The sequence below is a fragment of the Macaca fascicularis genome, chromosome 4, assembly GCF_037993035.2.
Source record: "Macaca fascicularis isolate 582-1 chromosome 4, T2T-MFA8v1.1".
Classification (NCBI taxonomy): domain Eukaryota; kingdom Metazoa; phylum Chordata; class Mammalia; order Primates; family Cercopithecidae; genus Macaca; species Macaca fascicularis.
In genome coordinates this window covers 146,050,155-146,074,549 of record NC_088378.1, presented here as the reverse complement: position 1 = coordinate 146,074,549, position 24,395 = coordinate 146,050,155, and the positions used below count along the sequence as shown (strand labels likewise).

General features: G+C 38.2%; 2 non-coding genes and 1 pseudogene across 2 annotated transcripts; all 3 read left to right on the top strand.

The window, feature by feature from the left end:
• Positions 1 to 13,202: 13,202 nt before the first annotated feature.
• Positions 13,203 to 13,274, top strand: TRNAP-CGG (transfer RNA proline (anticodon CGG)). Its single transcript has one exon. It is a non-coding gene; the product is annotated as a tRNA-Pro (tRNA).
• Positions 13,275 to 15,312: 2,038 nt separating this feature from the next.
• On the top strand, positions 15,313 to 16,083 carry LOC102116136 (grpE protein homolog 2, mitochondrial pseudogene; annotated as a pseudogene).
• A 6,862-nt stretch (positions 16,084 to 22,945) lies between these two features.
• On the top strand, positions 22,946 to 23,027 carry TRNAS-GCU (transfer RNA serine (anticodon GCU)). The gene has a single exon. It is a non-coding gene; the product is annotated as a tRNA-Ser (tRNA).
• The last annotated feature ends 1,368 nt before the right edge of the window (positions 23,028 to 24,395 follow it).

Below are 24,395 nucleotides of genomic sequence, written 5' to 3'. Positions count from 1 at the left end.
CAGGCCTCCCTCTCACTCTGCTGAAAGTTTTTCTTTTGCCTTTTTCGCGCAATGAATTCCATTTTTCTCACCCTTCTATGAGTCCGCAGGCCTAATCTTTCCTGATTATGTGACAAGAACCCGGTTTTTAGCTGAACTAAGGAGAAAGTCCTACAACACTGCCACCGTGTGGCAATTACTCCAAATAGAAGGAGAGGCTGAAGGACACACAACCAGGGATGCAGAGAAAAAGATGGAGACAGAGGCTGTGTGAGATGGGATTCATACTGAGACTCGGGGAGCCACCTCTCCTAGACAGTGAGACAGATTGCAAGAGAGGCTGACCCAGAAAGATACATACAAAACAATGGGAAGTAGAACAAATGACCTGAAATAGATTATCTGGGTTCAAATCCTGATTTTGCTGTTCATTATCTGTGTATCATTGGGCAATTTACTCAATCTCTCTGTGCTTGAATTTCCTCATTCAAAATCAGGGATGAAAAGAGTACTTATGTCAAAGGGCTATTTGCTCACTTATTGCACAAGTAATTTGACATCTGATATGTGCCAGGTGCACCTCTAGATGAGGATACTGTCACATTGAATGAAGTGAAGATCAGTGACCAGAATCCTGCCTCACAACCTAGCTCAGTGAGAAAAATAATACCATTATCACCTCTAATCTCAACCCTGTGCCACCATTTATTTATAGTTCTTTGCATTCGTGTCTGGAAAGGTCATTTTTCAAGGCAGAATGAATAACCTATAGAAGGATCATTCTCGGGTATAATGAATTAAAGAAGTATTATGAAGCTTTGTAAGGCAGGATTAGCTCATAAAAAATGGAGGGTTCTTTTGCTTTTCCAGTCCCATTTGTTGTTTCACAGACAAAGAATAAAACAACCACTGATGGCAAAGACCGCAAACTGCCAATGTTCATCGGTAGAGCAAGGTGACGCTTGTCCCGTCCAGGCCTGTGGTTGAGATAAGCTCAGAAAGCAGAGTCTCCAGGGCTGGTCATCATTTATCATAACCCTGTGTATAAAGAAGGCATTGAAAAAGAAAAGAAGTGACTTATTATGTGTCTCATAAGCTGGTTCTCATTTTTATTCATAACTTTAGAACCTTAGGAAGATGAAGAGAGGGCCAGAAAAATGGGAAACCCTAGATACAGAAACTTGGCTAGTTGTTTACTTTTTCACTGTACATCTTTCTATTACAATAGTTAAACCCCAATTAAGATTGAAATAACTCCTGAGGCAAACAAACGTAATTGTGGAGAGAGAGGGGAAAATGTACTTCAGGGACTAGGATTCTGCAGAGGGTTTCCATCTTCCTGACAGGACAACAATTTGAGAATTTGAGTCCTGGTAATAGTTTGTTATCCAAGAACTGTACAAATCCAGAAGGCACAAATATGGCTTGGGGAGCCTTACCTTGCCAGAAGGACTAAACCAGAGCTTTACTACACTATAGCTACCAAGGTGAGTAGACCTGACAGTTCTTTTATTTATTCACATATGCCATATAAAATTTCCCTCTGAAGTATACATCTTGCTTTGTTCTTTGACTAAGCAAGGGAGTTTATGTGAGCCTGAGGACCTTGATTCTGCATGTAATCTTTACCTGGGGTCATAAATATGAAGGGGACCATTTCCAGGAGATGACCCTAGAAATGCTTGAGCATCTTTATCCCTGTGTTCAGGATCTTGTACCATAAGAGAGGTCTGGGGTGGGTCTTCCTATAAGATTCCCTCTTTGGTTTCATCCAAAAATCAGAAAGATAAAAAAGCTTTTCAGGTTTCTAGGAAAAACTCTTTTTTTAAGCTTCCATTTTCGCCTGCATTATAAGTCTATCAGCATTATTAGCTTTCATAAAATCTCTTCATATCACTTTTGGTGCATTTCTGTGTTTTGCAGGTGGGCCAACTTTGTCTTTACCTATTAAGTTGTTAATTCATTAAGAGAGAGATAGAGAGAAGGAGTGTGTGTGTGTGTCCGTGTGTGTGTGTATCTTGAAGGTTTTCTTTCTGCATCCATCCTTAAAGTCTCCTAATCCAATTTGTAATATTGTACCACACACGTAAGTCAACTTCATTAACCATATGCCAGTTTAATGGGAGCATCTGTTAACAACCATTATGATTAAAAATTATACTTGCTCTTCAGAAATTTTCCACTTTTATTTTTCACCAGGCTATAAGTAAGTATAACCTGAGGTAACCTTATAAATTTACCTTGGCATTATGTAGCAGGGAGCACTAATCTCATTTTTATTTGAGAAAACTGGAGCTAAAATGGGTGCACTTCCTTACCTGCCTAAGCTATTAGGTATTAGACTTGGATGGAGCACTACACATCTATCTGAATGTGAAGCATGTTTTTTTAAAATAGTTTTCAATCATGATTCCAAAAACAATTTGGAAGACCAGTCACCCTTCCCTTCTCTGATATTTTTCTTATTATTCAGTAAAAAAAAAAAAATGGAAATGTCTTACTAGTATCACAGAAGCTAGTCTCTAATCTGAATCAGAGCTTTGGAACCTTGGGAAGATGAAGAGAGGGCCAGAAAACTGTGAAACCTTAGAAAAAGACAAGAAGAAACAAACATAAAATACTGGATAAGGACATAATGGGTGGTGAAGTGTATGCAGGACCTTCATTTTTGACAAATTCCAGGTTTCTGGCTAAATATGTAACCAGTTCTTACTCCGAACCTATTAGTTCATACTGCTCTTCTTGTTATTAAAGCCTGTAGTTCATTTCACTATGGGCTATCCAGTTCAGATCATGTAATGCTTTGTTTAATGCATTGGTATAGATGTTAGTCTCTTCATTTGGCACTGGAGGAAACTAAGGCAGAAAGGCAATAACTAATATTCCAAAAGTTATAAAGTTTCCTGGCACAAGACCTGAACACAAGCCTAAATTCAGGCAGTTCTCATGCTGCCAGAGACCTTTAAGACAAATTAAGATAAATCTAATGCATCTCTTAGTGATTGGTAGAAAATGAAAGGGGACAAGGCTTGTAGAAAGGCATTCCAAATATACAGATAGAGGTCAATCCTGGTTAGATCAAACATCCTGGTTTATTTTGTTTTGGGGGATTTATTTGTAGTTTGATGTAAGCTCTAGATAAGAAGTGAGATTGGAGAGGTTAATTGTGAAAGAGTAAAATACTGTTCAGACCTAAAAAGGTAAAAATCAGCTTGGAGTGGTAAAGATCAAAGTAGCCCTCCTGTTACCAACGTTGAGAGAATAGACACAGGTAGATCTGGTTACAGAGTCAACTGGACACATTGGTTACACAGCAGCTGTAAAATGCCATAATTGCACCTTTTGAGTAATGACTCTTTTTTTTTTTTTTTTTTTTTTTGAGACAGAGTCTTGCTCTGTAGCCCAGGCTAGAGTACAGTGGCCAGATCTCGGCTCACTGCAAGCTCCGCCTCCCGGGTTTACGGCATTCTCCTGCCTCAGCCTCCCGGGTAGCTGGGATTACAGGCGCCCGCCACCTCGCCCGGCTAGTTTTTTTTGTATTTTTTAGTAGAGATGGGGTTTCACCGTGTTAGCCAGGATGGTCTCGATCTCCTGACCTCGTGATCCGCCTGTCTCGGCCTCTCAAAGTGCTGGGATTACAGGCTTGAGCCACCGCTCCCGGCCAATGACTCTTTTCTTACCAATGTGGCCCCAACCTGCTTTGTATATCCAGACATCAGAGATCTCTAATTTATAAACTGTCTTCATCTCAGGACAGTATGCAACACCTAATTAATCTACCTCTCCTAATCCTCCTAATCAACACATCAACAACTCCCCTTAGAGGTCCCTCAGATCCATCAGTAGGAACTCAGACGTCTCCTAAATGCCCTCGTAGAGTGACATTCCATGGTTCCTCTAGAGCACCTTCTCTGGCTACATCCAGTACATGTACCACATTGTTTTTCAGCCCACAGGCTTGTTTCTGAAGGTCTTTGGCTGATTAACCATTAACAGTTGAGGTCCTACAGTGAAATGCTATGCAGTTTGACTTGATGTTGAGTACTTGGAAAACCGACTGAAAACTTGTAACTACTGAAATCACAGATTCAGTTTGGGGTCTTGAAAGACAGCTCTGAAATATTAAGGAATATGAATCAAAGATATGAAAATTAGAAAGAAGAGATAAATCAGAAATTGTTATACTAATCAAAATGATAGATATATAGGCATAATGAATAAAAGAAGTATCACAGAAGATAAAACATTGTTAAACTTGAGAAATGTTAAAGACATTGAAGCAACAGGATTTTATGAGTGTTTGTCTGTTGAATGCGGAGGAGGTAGAGGGGTTACGGGTGAGCATCAGGTTTTTGAAATTGGCTGATAGGAATATGAAGAATTAAATAGAAAATGCAGACACTCAGGTTGGGGGAATTTTTTTAGTTCAATTCAGCATATGCTGAGATTTAAAATATGTGAGCTATATCAGAATTTGAACAAGCAAGTTGGTCTTGCAGCTATGGAGATCAGGCAAACAAAATCTGTTTCCCAAATTTAGATTTTCGTATCCTCTTCCAAGATGACATTTAAGGTCACATGGAATGTTCATCAAAGAGTGTCACAGGGAAAGGATTACATTTCTTTGGACAGAAATCTGCTCTGTTACATATATTATGACTGTCCTTTATCCACTAGAAATGTGCTATGATATGATTTTTTTTTTTGCAGATACATATATATCATCATAACTGGTACTTTATTCATACAGTGTTTCCTGGATCTAAACATTTTCTGCCCATGAAGTTAGAAATGGTTTTGAACATTATGAAGGGAACAATATTCCTGTTTCTAACTGAACTTGGCATTGTGGGGAATGTTTTTGTTTTTGTAAACTATATGTACATTTTCTTTTGGGGCACTGAGAAGAAATCTTTACACTTTATTCATATCCATTTAGCTTTTACAAATATCATACTTCTGTTTTCCAAAGGAATGCCCAAGACAATAGCAGCTTTTGGTTTGAGAAACTTCCTAGATGATATAGGCTGTAAAATTGTTGCTTATCTGGAGAGGGTGGCTTGAGGCCTTTCCATCTGCACCAGCAGTCTCCTCACCGTGGTCCAGGTCATCACCATCAGTCCCAGAGCCTCAGTGTGGGGGAGGCTCAAGTTGAGGTCTGCATGGCATGTCCTTCCCTTGTTTCTCTTTTTTTGGACGTTCAATTTCTTGATAACCATGAACTTACTTCATTCCATCACAAATAGCAACATGAACAGATCACAAATTAGTGAAAATGATAACTACTGTTATTTTCTAGCAGGGAGATGGGTAATAAGATGGATTTTTCTCACACTGATAGTGTTGCAAGATGCTCTGTTTCAGGGTCTCACGGGCTGGGCCAGCAGCTACACGGTATTTCTTCTTCACCAGCATCACAAGCATGTTCTCCACATTCGGAACTCCAAATTTCTGTACAAAACTCCCCCTAAGAGCTGCTCAAAGTGCTCTCCTTCTGATGATCTGTTTTGTTTTCTTTTATTGGACAGATTACATTATTTCTTTATATTTAATTTTATCCTTAGAGAATAATTTCATAATATCAAATATTCAAGAATGTTTAGCCCTTGGTTATGCAACTCTCAGCCCATTTGTGCTGATTCACAGAGATAGACGTGCGGCTGAATGTTGGCATGTTCAGTAAGACTTCAGAAAATGTCTGTTTTTTGATCTCTTCAGTAAGCAAGTTTGAAATAAACTTGCTAGTTTTGCTATGCTGTGTATTTTTAAAAATCAAAAAGAATTGCTTAAACATATAAGGATAAATTCTCATACAACAAATCTGGTGACCAGCAGCTCCGATCTAATGCAAGAGATCATAGAAATCCTAGAGAGACTCAGCTCTCTTCTTATTCTCTATCCTTCCACCCTTCAAAAAGTAACTAAAATTCTGTGTATTTATGATGGCTCTTTTACCACCAGGCTTCCAGGAGTAAAAAATAGTAGAACAATCTGGTAAAATCTATCAAAATTACTGGCGCATTCGCATTTTGACTCAGGAATTCCATGTCTGGGACCTAATCCTTCAGATATACTTGAGCATTTAAGAATTAAAGTAGGAAAAATACACATTATGATACATTATTTTTAAAATACAACAAAATATCTAGCAAAAGGAGCTATTTAAAAATATTGATACATATTCATTCAAACAAAGAGATTTTATGGTACTTATGAAGAAGTGGATGAGTTCAAAATATATTGACATGGAATGATACTCAAGGGTTTTTTTTCTTTTAATTGAAACAAAAGCAATGTGAAAGCTGTAGCATTCAAAAAGCAATATAATAATATAATTAATTTGGAATTATCTACATCATAAACTTCTGCAAGAATAAAAAAAAGCTGTAAGAATTACTCCCGATTGAAGAGAAGCTAAGCAAATGGAGGCATAGTAAATCGAATTTTATTTTATATATTTCTCTGTTTTCTGATTTGTTAAACATGTAAGAGTATCTCTCTTCAAAGTATATAAATAAATTAAGTTAGATAACAATTTATGACTTGTTTCTAGACATCATTTTTTAGTGCCCTGGCACTCCCACAATGTTATCAGTCTAGTCTCTCTATTATCAGAGTTAAAAAATAATCTCATTCTCATTAATTTAAATGAAGAACTTGGTTTCATTTTTTCTTAAACTGGAACCAAAATACATATTTGGATGGAATGTATAGTTCTGGCAGTAAGGTATCTCATCAAGCCATTTGGAAAAATACTTGATAAAATAGAAGTGAAATGAAAACTATAGATAACAAGAGACTTAAGAGACATTTCAAAAGAACACATGTTCAGTCTTACTGAGTTCTTGCTTACTTGTTTTTATTTGGTCTTTTTTTCTTGACCAAATAAACTAAAGTAAAAGTTAACAATTTTCGAATAAATGTATAAGTAAATGAACATCTGATTACTAAACAAACTGTAAGAAATAAGTGAGAAAAAGTGATTCCTGATTATAGTGCTCATTATATCAAGTATAAGGAAATGAAAGCAAAGGAAACCAGAAGAGAGGAAATAGTATTGGACAATAAATTGAAATAAGTGTACTGTATTGAAAGTGAATGAAAATTTTAAGTAGGAGCAATGAGCAGCTTGGGAACGATTGGCAAGAAATATTTAACTGGTCCATGGAAGCTTCTATAATCAATATTTAATAACTGATTAAACTGATGGAACCATCATAACAAACCACCATTCATTTTCTCCCCTTTTGCTCAAAATGGATGCATAAGAAGATCATAATGCATGAAAGGTGAAATAGTGCGGAAAGCAAAAGGCATATGAAACTCTGAAAACCAGAAATTAATGTAGATAAAGAGGTTGGAACTTCTAAGTAAGGTAGAGAACACAAGTTTGCGATGTCAGGTTCATTAATGTATGACTCAATTCTTTTTTTCAAGTATTTTAAGTCCTGAAGATATCCTTAATGTGCATTTCGTAGGTGGGATTTTCCCTTTTTACTTCTCAATTTCTATCACAGTCTTCTGGAATTTATAACACAGCATATTGGAGATAAAGGAAAACTACATTTATTTCTTGAAGGATAAGCAAAATAAAAAATCAAGAAAACTCTGGGCACAGTGGCCCACGCCTGTAATCTCAGCACTTTGGGAGGCCAAGGCAGGCAGATCACGAGGTCAGGAGATCAAGACCATCTGGCCAACATGGTGAAACCCCATCTCTACCAAAAATACAAAAATTAGTCAGGCGTAGTGGTGGGTGCCTATAATGCCAGCTACTTGAGAGACCGAGGCAGGAGAATCGCTTGAACCTGGGAGGCAGAGGTTGCAGTGAGCTGAGATCACGCCACTCCACTCCAGCCTGAGCAACGGAGCGAGATTGTCAAAAAAAAAAAAAAAAAAAAAAAAAAAATCAAGAAATACAGAGTGAGAGAGAGGATGAAAGGAAACCATTGCCTTAGAGTTTTCTCCGGTTGTAGCTATTACCAGTCTCAAAGAATTCATGATTCATTCAGTGATGGAAGCATTTCAAGGTTGTAATTTGGGTGCCTGCTTTCACTAACTCGGGACTTGAACACAAAATTCTCTGTTTAAAATGCAGATATACTCTTGACCAAGCTATGCAAACTGTAAAATATCTTTCAACTAAAAGATAAAAGGATTTTGACCTGCTACCTAAGTCCTTTTTTGTTCTTTTGAAGATGATTTTTGACATCCTCTGATCACACACAGAACATCAGCCTTTAATATACACATTACCGATTTTATACTACTAAAATATACATTCCAGATTTGTTGAACGAAAGTGTTTTGGTGCATGTTGTTATATGGATGAAATGCAAGATCTTGTTATGACCTTGTGATCCTTGAATAAGCTCAAAATTCAAAGACCTTGGTGATTCCACCACCCTGCCTGAGTCTGTCATTCCCACTTCCATACTACTGCTGAGGCAAAGCTCAGAGGAGCTTATCATGAGCAAAATAGCAGCTTTCATAAAAAGAACTTTCTTCAGCCCTATCCCAGCCACATATGGGGTGTAATAAAGTCCTGTCAATCAAGTGGCCAAAGTGTAACTTGTCATTTTTTTATATCCTATTGATACATTGTGTCAAAGAGCATGAATTTCTGACCTCGATTATCATTTTTTCATGAAAATATTTCAAGACATGCACACTCACACACACTCACCCCGCAAAAATGAGAAACTTGAATTGGCAAAATATTACTGGAGGAGTCCAGAGAACTTACTTTGAAGTTGTGTCTGCCTATTAATCACACTGGTTAACTTAGATTTTAGTTTTATTTATAATGCCTCAGAAAAGCTGATGGAGATTTTGAGGAAGGGATAGAAAGGCAAATTCCACTTGTCGTCTTCTTGGTTTTTTAATTGTAGCTCTGCCTTGGTTGGTCAGTGTGCTGTATCTGTTTGTGGTTCGGTGTCTTTATCTCTGAAATGGATATAGAATAACAGCATTATCTGTTTTTAGGGCTATTGTGAGAAGAAAAAGGTAGGTGCCTTTAAAATAGTACATAGTAGATACTAAGTATGAGAAAACAAAAGACTTTTGATTCTTATAATTGTGTACTCTATTAGCAAACATTTGCTATGTTGCTTGACATTTTGGATAGGCTACAATGAAGCTGTCCTAAAAGAATGATTTCCTTTAAAATCTGCCTCTTGTGGGCCGGGCAAGATGGCTAACACTTGTAATCCCAGCACTTTGGGAGGCCAAGGTGGGTGGATCACCTGAGGTTGGGAGTTCAAGACCAGCCTGGTCAAACATGGTGAAACCCCGTCTCTACTATAAATACAAAAACATTAGCCAGGAGTGGTGGCAGGTGCCTGTAATCCCAGCTACTCGGGAGGCTGAGGCAGGAGAATCACTTGTACCTAGGAGGTGGAGATTGCAGTGAGCCCAGATCATGCCAGTGCACTCCAGGCTGGGCAAAAAGAGTGAGACTCTGTCTAAAAAAAAAAAAAAAAAAATCTGCCTCTTGTACCCTGCAATTACATATGCTTTAATTCTGTATTACCAATCACTTTGTGATTTATGTTCATAATAATTCCATTTTCTGGCACTTCATTAGTTCATGAAAACTTCATGACAGGCACACTACTGTTGGTGATTCAGCTGGAAGAATCAATGCAATTGTGTGAGCCACATTCCTGCCAAGTGTGTATTTTACTTTACATTTGTCTTTCATATTGTCATCATCATCATCATCACCCCACCACCATGACCATCATCACCATCATCTCACCACAATCATCATCATGACCATCTTTATCAATATTCTCTATCGAGCAATATTGTTCAACTTCCAGCTGTCAGTCAATTGGTTGGAGGCCTGTGGCCAGACTTACAATAAAGATCCTGGATTGGCCCATTTCCTTAGTCCTCTCTCACCTGAATAAAAATTCAAGTGAATAGAAATGTCACCTGAAGAGAAACCTTATGAAAACTTCAGCAAGTAGAGAACCTCCCAAACTATAAAGATTTGGGAGGCAGTTTACACTGCTTGACTAAAAAGATGGGCTTCTAAGAGGAGATTTTTTAAAGTGTCATATCTTTGAGGGATTCAGTATTTGGTTTTAGTGGAATATAGAGACTTCAGAGTCATAAAACAGACACAGTAATAATGATTTGTGATTGTGATGCAACTCTGTTTCAGGAGCTCTTATACTGATATAAACGTCTATTTTTAATTAAACTTTGTATTGCATCTATTTAAGACGTATAAAATAATTTTTGATATACATAGTGAAACGGTTACTATAGTCAAGCAAATTAACATATTCATCATCTCACAGTTATCCTTTGTGTGTGTGTGTGTTAAAATTATCCAAAATCCACTCTTAGAGAATTTCCACCATAATACAATACTATCACTATTGTCCTCATGTTGTACATTAGATCGGTATACTTACTCATCCCAGATATCTACAGCTGTGTACCCTTTGGCTTCTATCTCTTCATTTCCTCCTCTACTCTTCCACTCCGGATAATTACCTCTGTACTCTGTTTCTGTGTATTTGAGATTTTTGTTTGTTTTTGTTTTTTAGATTGCATATATAAGTAAGATCATGTAGTATTTTGTTTTCTGTGCCTGGCTTATTTAGCTTAGCATAATGTCCTCCAGTTTCATCCATGTTGTTGCAAATGGCAGTACCTCCTTTTTTAAGGCTGGATAATATTTCGTTATATATACTCATAGCACATTATACCACTATACACACACACACACACACACACACACACACACACACACACACAAACACTATAATAAATATTGTAATTTTTTAAATGTTTTTTTTTGAGATGGAGTCTTACTCTATCACCCAGGATAGAATGCAGTGGTGCAATCTTGGCTCACTGCGACCTCCTCCCCCACGGTTCAAGCAATTCTCCTGCCTCGGCCTCCTGAGTAGCTGGATTTACAGGCATGTGCTACCATGCCCGGCTAATTTTTGTGAGAGACGGGGTTTTTAGTAAAGACAGGGTTTTGCCATATTGGCCAGGCTGGTCTTGAATTCCTGACCTCAAGTGATCCGCCCACCTCGGCCTCCCAAAGTGCTGGGATTACAGGCGTTAGCCACTGCCCTCAGACGTATAATATATATATTATATATACACATTATTATGCACACGCCTGTGCGTGCGCACACTCACACACATCCCCCACAATTTCTTTCTCCATTCATCTATTGAGGAACATGGAAATGCAAATACCTCTACCAGGTGCTAATTTTATTTTTTGGGGGGTATATATCCAACAGAGAAATTGCTGAGTTATTTGATATATGTATATATGTGTGTAGGTTTATGTGTATGTGTGTATATGTATATAGAAATTTGGTGAATGAATCTTGTCATTTGTCGGGAAATTTTATATCCATTGTTCTAAGTTGTCTTTGGTATCTGTATCTTCAAGCCACATTTTCTATTTTCCAAGAAATTTGAGTTTATGAATATATTCATATTTGCTAATGTAACTAAGCATGTTATTATGCATCATCTACATGGCCTAGAAAAGGACAGTAAACATCTCTGTAAAATGACTGGAATATAAGTCCTACGTGGGTCCCCTGATGTGTGTAATGACGCTGATGTTTAGTAATCTTTAAATAATGACCTTTCTTTGGAATCTGAGTTCCCACTGGTATAAAAGTAAATGAACTATTTATTATCCTTAGAAAAGTTGGATTTGGGAAGGGAAATGTATATTATACTATGAAACTGAAGAGAGAACGAGGGTTTGGGGTTGAGAGTGTGGGTCTGTATATAAAGTATGTGATCCCAAGACCATTGTGCTGAGTTCAGAAATTAGTAAACTAACCTATTCAGTTGACTTCAAGATGAAGAGAAGTGCTCTAAGTTGTGTGTCAAAGAACAGGTTATCTGGGAAATTGTTGGGTTCAGAATGAATAATTATTTTCCACGCTGAAATATTTAACCTTTGATTTAACATCTCAGTATAGTCCTAAGTCCCAGCTCCATCTATGCATGAACAAGAGATGCTATTTCTTGAGGAGAAAAACATATTTTCATGGAAGTGGAATGTTGAGTCTGAACCATAGTCACTTCTAAGTATTAGGGCAGTTAGGAATGATTACTACTCCTATGTGTGCGTTTCAGAGGGATTAGTCAAGATTTTTTAGGCTTTCATAGTACAAAGAAAGCAGTTGGATTGCAAAAGAATCTCACTATTCTAACATTAGTAAGGTGGGCAGGAGTTAGAGGAATGCCTAGTAGTCTCATAATTATTTTGATCCACTCAGTAAATCCATGTCAAAATTCAAATTAAGTACTAGTTTAAATCTACTCTCCCTTTCAGAAAAGATTGATTTCTCTTCACACATATTCAAGATAATCCTTGTTTTGATTTGTCCTTGCAAGAGAGTTTCATTTTTAGTAAATAAATAAACAGGTACTCTGTAATAATTATTGGATAATTGAAAGAATGAACTGAATGAGAACTAGCTTTTAAATTTTTGAAGGCATCAAATTCCGGACAGCAAAATGAAATTGAAAATATGCATTAATTTAAAACATAAATCTTAACATGAATATGAAATGCGACTTAGATGTATCAGCTAATGATCTGTTGTAAAAACTTTCTTTGCATTTAACCAAAAGTTTTTGTAACTTTCTTAAATTTGTATGTAGGAGGAAGTTAGTAAACTAACCAAATACATCTTGGTACCTCTGAAAAGCTGACGTTAAGAAATCTCTTATAAGTAGAATTTTGCTGAGATTAGGAATATTCTTTCTGAAAAATTTCTGGTAGCGAAAATATTCCTTGTTAGAGCAAATAATCTAGAAGTCCCTCAGTAACAGTAATATCCAACTTTCAAAAAGGGTGCAAGTGAGATAAGGAAACTTGAAAACTCAAATTTTTCTAACATATTTTAATTGAAAGCTAAAAATGGGAAAAAATGAGTTAAATTACTTAGAGTAGTATAGTAAAGTAGAATAAAGGAGAAATGTTTCTACAGGTTACAAGTTTTAATTTGTAATTAAAGCTACCAGCTTGTACGGTAGTTTGGTATGGTAATTTAAGCTACCAGCAGACCATCCACAGAAATAGCCTTTCCAACCCTTTCATTTATGTAAATGATTGATGGAGTGATAAATATTATTTGGTAACAAATCCTTTGAAGAATAAAAATAAATAATTTGGGAATAAATCCTACAGTAAATATGGGAAAAAGCCACTTCTAAGTGGCTCGTTGGTCTAGGGGTATGATTCTCGCTTCGGGTGCGAGAGGTCCCGGGTTCAAATCCCGGACGAGCCCACTTCATTTTCGCCCAATAAGCTTTAAGGATTTTTAAAGTATTTCCCCCAAATATTCATACCCAAAACTATGTACTTTCACCACATGAACAGTAGAATTGTCTTCGAAGCAGGCAAGTACTGAATTCCGGACCTCCTCTAAGGGCAGACACCGGAATGTTGATGCGGCTGCAGCGGCGCTCTCCCACCTCTGTCCATCTCTTCTCAAACCCCGAAAGAAATGCCGTGGGCAGCTCGTGCGCGCTTGCGTGTGCGTGTTTGGCCGAGTGCTGGAGGGGAAACGTGAGCTGCAGTTAACCGATTATCTTCCTCTTATAGGAAGGAGAATTTTAATTTCCACTTTTAACTCCAGCTTCGGTCATCACTCTCTGACTCCTAGTGTTTACTACTCCCGCCACACTGGAAAGTAAGTCTCCCCAAGTGCTGCTGGTGCCGCCGCTCCCACTGCAGTCGACTGTTAAGGTGTCACACTCCTGCCTCTCCTGCTTTCCCGGGTCAGAGTTCATTCCTTTATTCCTTCAACGGATGCATAGCCAATGAGCACGGCATGTCACCTTCAGTGCCGAAAGCTATGGAGGCAGTGATGGAAAAACATGGTTTCATTTCTACAGAACTTAATATTACAAGTACTTAATTATTTACCATGATGACGCGTTTTGAGAAAGTATGGAATTCCCATGGAAGTATATAGCACCAGGGCTGACTGTTGACTCTTCGGAATATTGCTAGCTCAGGTTCGTCTAACTGGAGACAGAGACCACGAGGAGCAGTCATTAAGGCTGGAATCTCAAAGTTTTTCTCAATCCATGTTCTGGAAATTTGCGGGTACTTTGTTGAAAATGCTCAGGAGAATTGATTAACACTGGAATTGGAAAGAGGAAAAAAATGGAGAGGAAGATATCAATCCAGTTATTTTGCTCATGCTGTCTAAATTAAAATATTTCCTCAGAATAGCTGTTTTGTTTGCTTTTGTGGCCAAGACTGAAAGTGAACACTACTCCCCGACCCCAGTTTCGTTCTAGCTTCATGGACCTCACGGAGACTCAACTTGCCCTGCTCATCTTGGGATTCTGAAAGTGTGGATCTTTTCACCTTTCCTTTTTCTGACTAATTTTATGGGCCATTGAGTATGAAGATGCAGATCCTTATTCATAGGTGGGGTGTAATATATTGTCTCTGTTTATAAATAAATTTATTTATTTATAAAATTTATTATTTATAATAAAAATTATTTATAAAATGTATAATTTATTTGTAAATTAATGTGTATAATTTATTTGTAATTTAATTTTATAACTTGGAATAGTGTTACTTATTAAGTTTGAAATTCAAAAGGAACTTCCTCTGACCTCTGTTAAGAATTTTCTCTGAATTCAGAAAGTCAGTTTGATGTCATCTAGGCAGAAAAGATTGAATGACCCTTCTTTACAAGGAATTTTACTATCCTAAGAGGGATAAGTTGGACATTTTGACATGTAAGAGTCTGATAGTAAATGACACAGGCAGGCCATTCTAAAATGGTTCCCAGAGTCAATAAATTGGACTAATGGTCTTAGTTTCCAGCTATTTTCAGGGCTTAATTATAATTATGGACCAGCAATCAAAGATCACTAGGCATCATTAGACACTGAAGTTAGTGTCTAATCTGAGAAACAGGGATTTTTAAAAAGCTTTTTTTAGAAAGGGAGAGAAAGGATGCTGTACAAAAGGATAACTCTATAGAAGTCTCTTGAAATTAAAATTATGAGAGTAGAAAGAAAAACTTAGAACAATTGATATAAAACCTGAAGGGCATCTCCAAAATGTGGAGTAAAAATATAAAGGGAAACTCCAGCAACTGTGATCTTGATATATACTCAAATGAGTTGAAAACCCATGTCCACACAAAAACCTGCACATCAATGTTTATAGCAGTTTTATTTGGATTTGCGAAAACATAAACAACCAAGATGTACTTCTGTAGGTGAACGGATATATTTAATGCAAAGTGTGGCACAATGGATGGACTATTATTTCATGATAAAAAGAAAAGAGCAGCCCAAGTCAGGAATATGGCCGTAAGGTCGCTGTGGGCGGGCCGGCTGCGGGTGCAGCGCCTACTGGCCTCGACTGCCGCGTGGGAGAGCAAGGGATGGCCACTTCCATTCAGCACTGCCACCCAAAGAACTGCTGGTGAGGACTGCTGTTCTGAGGACCCTCCTGAGGAGCTTGGGCCCTCTCTTGCTGAACGAACCTTAAGGGTAAAAGCTATTAAACTGGAGAAAGAAGTCTAGGATTTAACATTGAGATACCAGAGAGCTGTAGCTGATTGTGAAAACATAAGGAGGCGAACCCAGAGATGTGTGGAAGACGCCAAGATATTTGGAATTCAGAGTTTCTGTAAGGACTTGGTGGAGGTGGCTGACATTTTGGAGAAGACTACAGAGTGCATTTCTGAAGAATCAGAGCCTGAGAACCAAAAGCTCACTCTGGAGAAGGTCTTCCGAGGGCTGTTGCTTTTAGAAGCAAAGCTGAAAAGTGTGTTTACCAAGCATGGCCTGGAGAAGCTGACACCCATTGGTGACAAATATGACCCCCGTGAGCATGAACTCATCTGTCATGTGCCAGCTAGTGTTGGGGTGCAGCCTGGCACCATGGCATTAGTAAGACAAGATGGCTACAAACTTCATGTCCGCACCATTAGGCTTGCCCGAGTGGAAGTGGCAGTGGAGTCTCAGAGAAGACTGTGAAGAGGCCATCAGGAGCTGGATGTTCTCCCAGAGCACAGTCACCTATGTTTCTTTTATTTATTAAACTAGGTTTGTATTGTACATGAGGTACTTCATGTGATATATTTTGGATTTAGTCATATTGGCTTTATTTCTAAGATATTCTATTGATTTAATGTGACCTGTTTGGTCTCATCAGAAGTCTTACCATTGGGCATTTGAACAGTGTGACAAGTGTTCCGATGGCCTTTATCAAAACATGTTTAGGAAAATTGGTACTGTGATAAATTTGAATCCAAAATCCTTTTAACTAGGTGTTTTCAACTATGTGTTTCTTCCTATCGGTCCCTATAATAGGAATTGTATAGTATTGTGTATTTTGTGGGAAAAGGAGATGGTGGGGATTGGTTCAACATTTGGGTATGTAGAGGATAAAGCTTCATGGTTGTATAAATTTAGATCATTTGGATTGATTTTTATACACATAGGTTTTCAGGACTTTACCTTTTGTTTTGTTTTTTCCTTTTAGCCATCTTTTGTTCTTGTAATCCCAGCTAGATAGGCTTTATGCTCACATCATTGTCCCATACCACAACCCTTTCTCATTCCCATTTGCAGGAGCTAAAGGTCTAGGTGAGACTTGGAAGGCAAGGAACATTGAAATTTGAGATACCCAGGACCCTTTCAAGCAAGAATGGCCAAAAAGCCTTGTGCTCTCTTTGCTCTGAGTTATCTTCAAATTATTTTCAGCCTCCCTGTCATATAATCATTTCAGGCAAATTGAGGCAGCACTAACAGCTAATGACCCAGATGGCTCTATTTGGGTAATTTACCTACAATTTAACTCCACCAGCCCTTATTCCTCTTCCCCTTTGTCAGTTTTGCCTTATAATCCTTTACTAAATGATGGGAGGTGGTGATCAGTACAAAAGTGTTAGGTTCCCATGATTTCTCATTTCATTTATTAATAGTTACGCTGAATATTTTTTTTTAAGTTTCCTCCAGCTCTGTTTATGTTATTTTTTGTGATAAGAACACTTAACATAAGTATTCTCTCCTCTTAGCAATTTTTTTTTTTTTTTCCTGTGTTGCCCAGGCTGACCTCCAACTCCTGAGCCCAAGCAATCCTGCCTCAGCCTGCCAAGTAGCTAGGACTACAGGCATTCACCACTGCGCCCACAAAGGTTTTTTTGTTTTTTTTTTTTTTAAGTTGGTACTCACAAATCACTACCTCCGTTATACTGACAAGCTTTATTTCCTATTCTTTGTATCTGTTAAGTCACATTTTTGTAAACATTGAGCTCACCTTTTATATATTAACCTCCTAGAATTAATGGGCCTATGTGGTTTTTCTTCAGTCTTATAGCTGGTGTTCTGTAAAAGAGTTGTCCAATAAATGACTTAATGAATGATATATCAGTCAGATTTTAGGAAGGCAGTCAATTATGGATATTTTAATGTTGGAAGGAGCCTTAATGATCAAATCTCACCCTTTCTGCTTCTGAAGTATGGAAATCTAGTCTTTTTAGGACTGGACACAAGGAAAATAATCTCTGTTGACTAAATTGCAGTGAGAATATGAATAAAGAACAACTAGATATTAATGTCAATTATTTAAGATTAATGGGCATGCAATTAAGTCTCCAGCAGACAATGAGATGTTGTTGGATGTCTAGATTATATAGGTTTAGATTGAAGTTATTACTCATAAAATAAATCCATTTTCCACTGGAACTCTATGGCATTCAGTGGAGTGGTGAAAAGTTATCCTCTTATATACATTATAGATAATTCTAAGACAGCACACAAATGTATCAGTAAAGCCATCTCCTTGTGGGCCCTACGATCTTCATCGGATTTAGACCCTTAAAAAACAAATATGCACTTCTAAATGGCAATCAAGGCCGGGCGCGGTGGCTCACGCCTGTAATCCCAGCACTTTGGGAGGCCGAGATGGGCGGATCACGAGGTCAGGAGATCGAGACCATCCTGACTAACACGGTGAAACCCCGTCTCTACTAAAAATACAAAAATTAGCCGGGCGCGGTGGCGGGCGCCTGTAGTCCCAGCCACACGGGAGGCTGAGGCAGGAGAATGGCGTGAACCCGGGAGGCGGAGCTTGCAGTGAGTGGAGATCGCGCCACTGCACTCCAGCCTGGGAGACAGAGGGAGACTCCGTCTCAAAAAAAAATAAATAAATAAAAAATAAAATAAAATAAAATGCAATCAAAAGACTGGTGGATAAACTTTTAAAACCAGAACATCTTTTGGCATTCCGCTAAGTGTATATTGTAAATTTAATGAACAATCAAGATTCACAATAGGAAGTTGTCTTTTACCTTCCTTTCTACGAGACTGACACATGGTGACAATAAGAAAATGAGCTGATTGTAATTACTCTGTGTTTTTTATTGCTAGCTATCATTGCCATTAGCATTAATTACAATTAACAACAATTTTAGGTATGGAATGTTATGATTACCTAAAGAGATGTCTGTACCTAACGAGCTCAAGTGATCCTCCCACCTCAGCCTACCAGGTAGCCAGGACTACAGGCAAGTGCACCACCACGCCTGGCTAGTTTTTTTTTGTTGTTTTTTTGTTTGTTTGTTTGTTTTTTACAGGTGGGATCTCACGATATTGCCCAGGCTAGAAGAATTTTCTAATACTCTAATACCTCCCATTTTGGCAAGTAAATTGAGAATAATTTTAGGTTCTTTTATTATTCAGTAGTTTTGCAGACTTAAAAGTATAAATTTAGAATTAGAAGATGAAGCTATAATAGTAAGAATCTCAAGTTGAAGGCCTTTGGGGAGTCTAAGCAGCATATTAGAGCATAGGCTTGAACTTAAATCCCAGCTCAGTCACCTGCGTGACTTTAGGCACCAGTCATTTCACCCTTCTGAGCCTGTTTCTTTATTTGTAAAATGATTATAATAATTCTTTCACAGCGTTGTGAGGATTAAGTGAAATGTGTTAAATGCCTACTACAGTAGGCTCTCAGATATTTATTTTTATTTTTTTATTATGTACATTGTTTTTCCTGCCTTTATGGCTGTCTAAACTTTAGGGAAAAGGGAAGACCGGTTAATGATGAGTAGAAAAACTTGTAAGCTAATCATTCACTGACTTATTTTCCTTCCATTTTCTGGTTTTTTAAAAATTAGCCACACCACAAGAAACCCACATTTTTAGATGGAAAGAGCAAGAAAATTGTGTCAGTGCTCTTAGTTATTTTCATCTTAATGGTATAGTGAAAAGACATTGGCTTGCAGATGATGCTAAGGAAGCTTTGGCTCACTCTTACTTGAAGAGGGGATCTTAATGTTTTAGTACTTGGACTGTACAAATGTTTTACTGACTTTTCTTACTGCTATAAAGGAATCAGGCAGTTGAGTATTGATACATTATTTGGTGCTCTCATTCATGGTAAAGGATTTGATAAATAAGTTCTTAAAACACTAAAGCAAAATCAAATGAGCAAAACTAAGGATAAAATGTAATATTCATCAGAACAAGGATCACTGAGAAAAAATATTCAGAAACAACTTTAATAAAACCTGAGTTGAAATAACTGCAAAAAAAAAAAAAAAAGAAGAAGAAAAAGAAAAGAAAAGAGCTATCAAGACAGGAAAAGACATGGAGGAATCTTAAAAGCATATTGCTAAGTGAAAGAAGTCAATCTGAAAAGGCCACATACTGTATATATGATTCCAACTATACATCATAGTGAAAAACATAAAAATATGTAAACAGCAAAAAAGAGCAGTCATTGCTAGGAGGGTGAAGAGGTGAAGCACAGGGAATGTTTAGAGTGGAGATACTATTATACATGATACAGCAATGATGGACACATGTCATTATACATTTATCAAAGAGGAAAGAGTTACAACATAACCCATAAGAGTTACAACAAGGAGGAATGAACCTAAAATAAACTACAAATTTTAGTTAATATTAATGTATCAATATTGGTTCATCAGTTGTAACAAATGGACCACAATCGTATAAGATTTAATAACAAGGGAAGCTATAGGAAGGAGAGGAGATATATGGGAACTGTTTGTGCTTTCTCATCAATTTTTCTGTAAATAAAAAACTGCCTAAAATGTCTATTAATTTTTTAAAAGTATAAAGAATGTAACCAGGAAAGAGCAGTAAAAACAAAACCAAAAGTAGAGGAAGCATACTGGAGATTTAAAATCCAAGTAAAGGAAGAGAAGGAAGGAAGGAAGGAAGAAAGGAAGGAAGGAAGGAAGGAAGGAAGAAAGAAAGAAAGGAAGGAAGGAAGGAAGGAAGGAAGGAAAGAAGGAAGGAAGGAAGGGAGGAAGGGAGGGAGGAGACGGAGGGAGGGAGAGAGAGAAAGAAAAGAAAAAAGAAAGAAAGGAAAAGAAAAGAAAAGAAAAAAAATTAGCCGAGTGTGGTAGCACATGCTGTAGTCCCAGCTACTTGGGAGGCTGAGGCAGAGAATCACTTGAACTGAGGAGGTGGAGATTGCAGTGAGCTGAGATTGCTCCACTCCACTCCAGCCTGGGCAACAGAGCAAGACTCTGTCTCAAAAAAAAAAAAAAAAAAAAAAAAAAAAAAAAAAAAAAGGGACAGAGAACACAGAAATCAGAAAACCAGCAACAACAAAAAACAAGCTAATATCCCTAACTGACATACATGATTTAATGATGTAACAGAGTTCCCAAAACAAGGAATAGAAATGGAAACACACTGAAGCATATCTTTCAGACATTGCAGAACATTGAGGACAAGGAAATTATCCTGAAATAGATAAATAAAAGCCAACTGCAAATGTAGACTCTGTAATTAGAATGACTTTGTACTTCTCAAAATGAATACTGGAAGCTAGAAGGAAATAGAGAACTCCCTCAAAATCCTGAAACGAATTTCAAAAGCTTGAAAAATATTTCCCAGACAAACATTCAATCAAGTTGCTGGAGAAGTATTAAAAAGTCTCCATCTACAATAAACTTTTTCTCAGGAAGCTGCTTTACAATGTACTCCACCAAAATGTGAAGGTATATTAAGATAGAAAATACACGAGAAATTGGGAATACAGCACCAGTGGCAGGGAAATAAAATGTATAGTACAATGGTGAAGGAAGACATCAGGATGAAAACCAAATATCAAGTTTAGAAATCACTCAGTTTATTGTTTTGGCAAAGCTTTTATGGTTATTTGTGATTTTTTTCTAAAAATAATGTTCAGGAAACAAAACACGAAAGATAGGTAAATAATATTGCCAAACATAATTATATAAAGGGTGATTACTCATTCAATAAAAATTCTGATATAACTATATTTGAAGGAAAAATTGCTAAGAAGGGTGTCTGTGGAGGTGTTTATGGTGAGGAAGAGAAGTGAATCTTCTATTTGTATCATGGGAAATCAATGGAAAATACTAAGCTTAAAATTAATATGTAGCATATGTATTAGAGTACAATTTTGTCTTTGTAACAAAGACCCAAAAGAACCATAGCTTAAAAGAAGCAGACATTACTGTGACTGTCTGAGGGTGTAATCAATGCCAGAGTGATGCTTTGGCTACATGGTGTTGGTTCCAGTCTTCTATGTCATGGCTCCCTCCTTCCTACAGTGTGCTGGGTTCAATCACTGTTTCATGAAGCCTTCATTCTCAAAAGCAGAAACATGAGGAAGAGATAAATAGAGGTTATTTCCTTCTCTTATGGACATAACCTGGAAGCTTTACATACATTTTCTCTCTTATGCCTTTACTTAGAAGTTGGTCACGTGATGATGCTGACTCTCAAGGGAAGTCACTGTAATCTTTTCATGGGTGGCTATGAGTTCAGCTAATTTTCCATTTATTGGAAAAAACAGAAATAATGAATGGACAACTAGCCATCTCTGCAATAGCATGATATTTGGAGATATGCAGGTAAAAACAGCAACACAAAATGCCAAATGGCTGAAAATGCCTCTACTATGAGGAATAAGATAGGAGAGACCACTGTTTCGCATACACATATTTTTTTGAAGTAATTGAGCTTTTAAAACATGTGTAGTTAACTTTGATTAAAAATTTTGTTAATAAAAAAAAAAAAAGCTTTAAGAACCAAAGTATGGATCAATAATTCAGCCAGGCTAAAGTGAGAAAGGGAAAGAGCATTCCATGAGGGAAAATCGCTTGTTGGAAGAGGAAAACTAGATCTGTCTTGATGCAAAAACCCAAATGGGACTGAGCATGGAAAACAAGAGGTAAGGAAGTGGGTAGAGTTGAGGTTGAAGATTTCAGGCACGTCAATGCAGCAAACACTACAACATAAGGGCTCTTCCGGGGAAAAAGAAAAGGATAATTTTTTATGAATTCACAGAAACAAGCAAAGGTGGTCTTCACTCAAGATGTTAGTGCAATTAACGTAAAATATCCTCACAGTGAGAGTGTGAAAATACAGCAGGGGTCCATTCCTGCAGGATTTCCCCTGTTCCCTGTTGCTCGGCCTGTGATTGATTTGCGTGGGCTTCTCTGAAGAGAAATCGACTCCGGTGTGAACGGTTTGGGAATCTCCGTCTCCTGCTGGCTCCCAGGTGCGCTGTCCCGACGCGACGAGACGCGGTGAGCCGACAGAAGGGCTGACCGGCTCACCTGCCGCCCCAGGTCGAAGGCAAACCCGGTGCGCCCCGTCGGCCCGGTCACGCCCGCAGCCTGCTCAGGCACCTCCTGCCTCGGGACCAGGAAGCGGAAGAAAGGGAGAGACCCGCCCGGCAACTACGTTACTATCATGTCTCGAACATTTGTGTGAGTCCCATGAAAGTTAAGCCCGTTTTTCCCCCCTCGAAGCGTTTCCATTCAGTTCTTGTTCATTCATGTGAAAACGAGCCATTTCCACGTCTCCCAAACGTCTTCGAACCATGTCCTAAGTCTTCTAAGGCCGCCAGTGGGTTCCGATCACAAAGTCTGAAATAAAATACTCAGGAAATGAAGTGTATCGAGACGAGGTGGCCGAGTGGTTAAGGCGATGGACTGCTAATCCATTGTGCTCTGCACGCGTGGGTTCGAATCCCACCCTCGTCGGGTGAGGTCTTTTAATACGAGAAAACAATACCCAAGTCCAGCCAACTTTCCTTTAGACTCTCCTGGAATTCGGGACCCTGGCCTTGGAGAGGAAAAAGCAGCTGTCGTAATTCTGTACCATCAGTATTACAATGGTGTTGCTGGGTTTTCTAACTTTAATGGTTGATTCGGTATTGATTGTCAATATTGTTCGCGTGATCAGTTTAATGAATATTCTTCTGGTGGGCTTCCTACCTGATGACTGTAAAAACGCGTTAGAGCCTGAGAGAAAGGGGAGAGGGGAATAGAGTAGAGGAAGGTGACAGTGGGGCTAGAGAGAGAGATGAAGCTGCCAAAAAGGGGGAAAAACTCGAGGTGTGGTTACCCCAACCCCTTCTTTTAGAAATCATTACTACTGTGAGAGTTAAAATAAATTCATTAAAAAAAAAAACCCAGCACGACAAATACACCAAGACAGAAATTCAATTACTAGATTCTCAAGACAAATCAAGGGACCAACATTGAAGAAACACGTAGCACTGACATGGCCACAAGATTTTTGTTTTGTTTTGTTAAAAAAGGAAGGAAGGAGGGAGGGAAGGAAGGAAGGAAGGAAGGAAGGAAGGAAGGAAGGAAGGAAGGAAGGGGAGAAGAAAGAGAAAAAGAGAAAGAAAAAAGCAAGCTGGGCTCTGTAGCTCAGGCCTGTAATCCCAGAACTTTGGGAGGCCGAGGTGGGTGGATCACCTGAGGTCAGGAGTTCAAGACCAGGCTGGCCAACTTGGCAAAACCCCATCTCTACTAAAAAATACAAAACTTTAGCAGGGCGTGGTGGGCGCCTGTAATCCCAGCGACTCGGGAGGCTGAGGCGCGAGAATCGCTTGAACCCAGGAGGCAGAGGTTGCAGTGAGGTGAGATGGCGCCACTGCTCTCCAGCCTGGGCAAGAGAAAGAGACTCTGTCTCAAAAAACAAAACAAGTTATGAAATTTGAAGGTAAGTTATTTTCAAGTCTTCTTCATGATCATCTTAATAGCTGCATTATAGTCACAGGAGTTGATATACTTTAGCAATTCTTCTGTTTTCAAAATGTATTATAGGAAAATTAATGAGTCAAAGGATTGTTGCAAAAATAGGTCAAAGGCTTTGAACGTCTTCTGGTTATTGCTGGTAATTAGTGATTTCTATTTCAGTGTATGTTGTTTCTCTTTGCAATCAACAGTGAAAGAGGGACCCAGTTACCCTACTGACACTTTGACGCAGGATAGGTATTCAAGGAGGTAACCATGTTCTTGGGACACAGCAACGGTGGTGACCGTACAGTCAACACAATAAGCCTCAGCATTCACACTGAAATTGAGCTCATTCAACAGCTATCAAGAGGAAATTTCCCC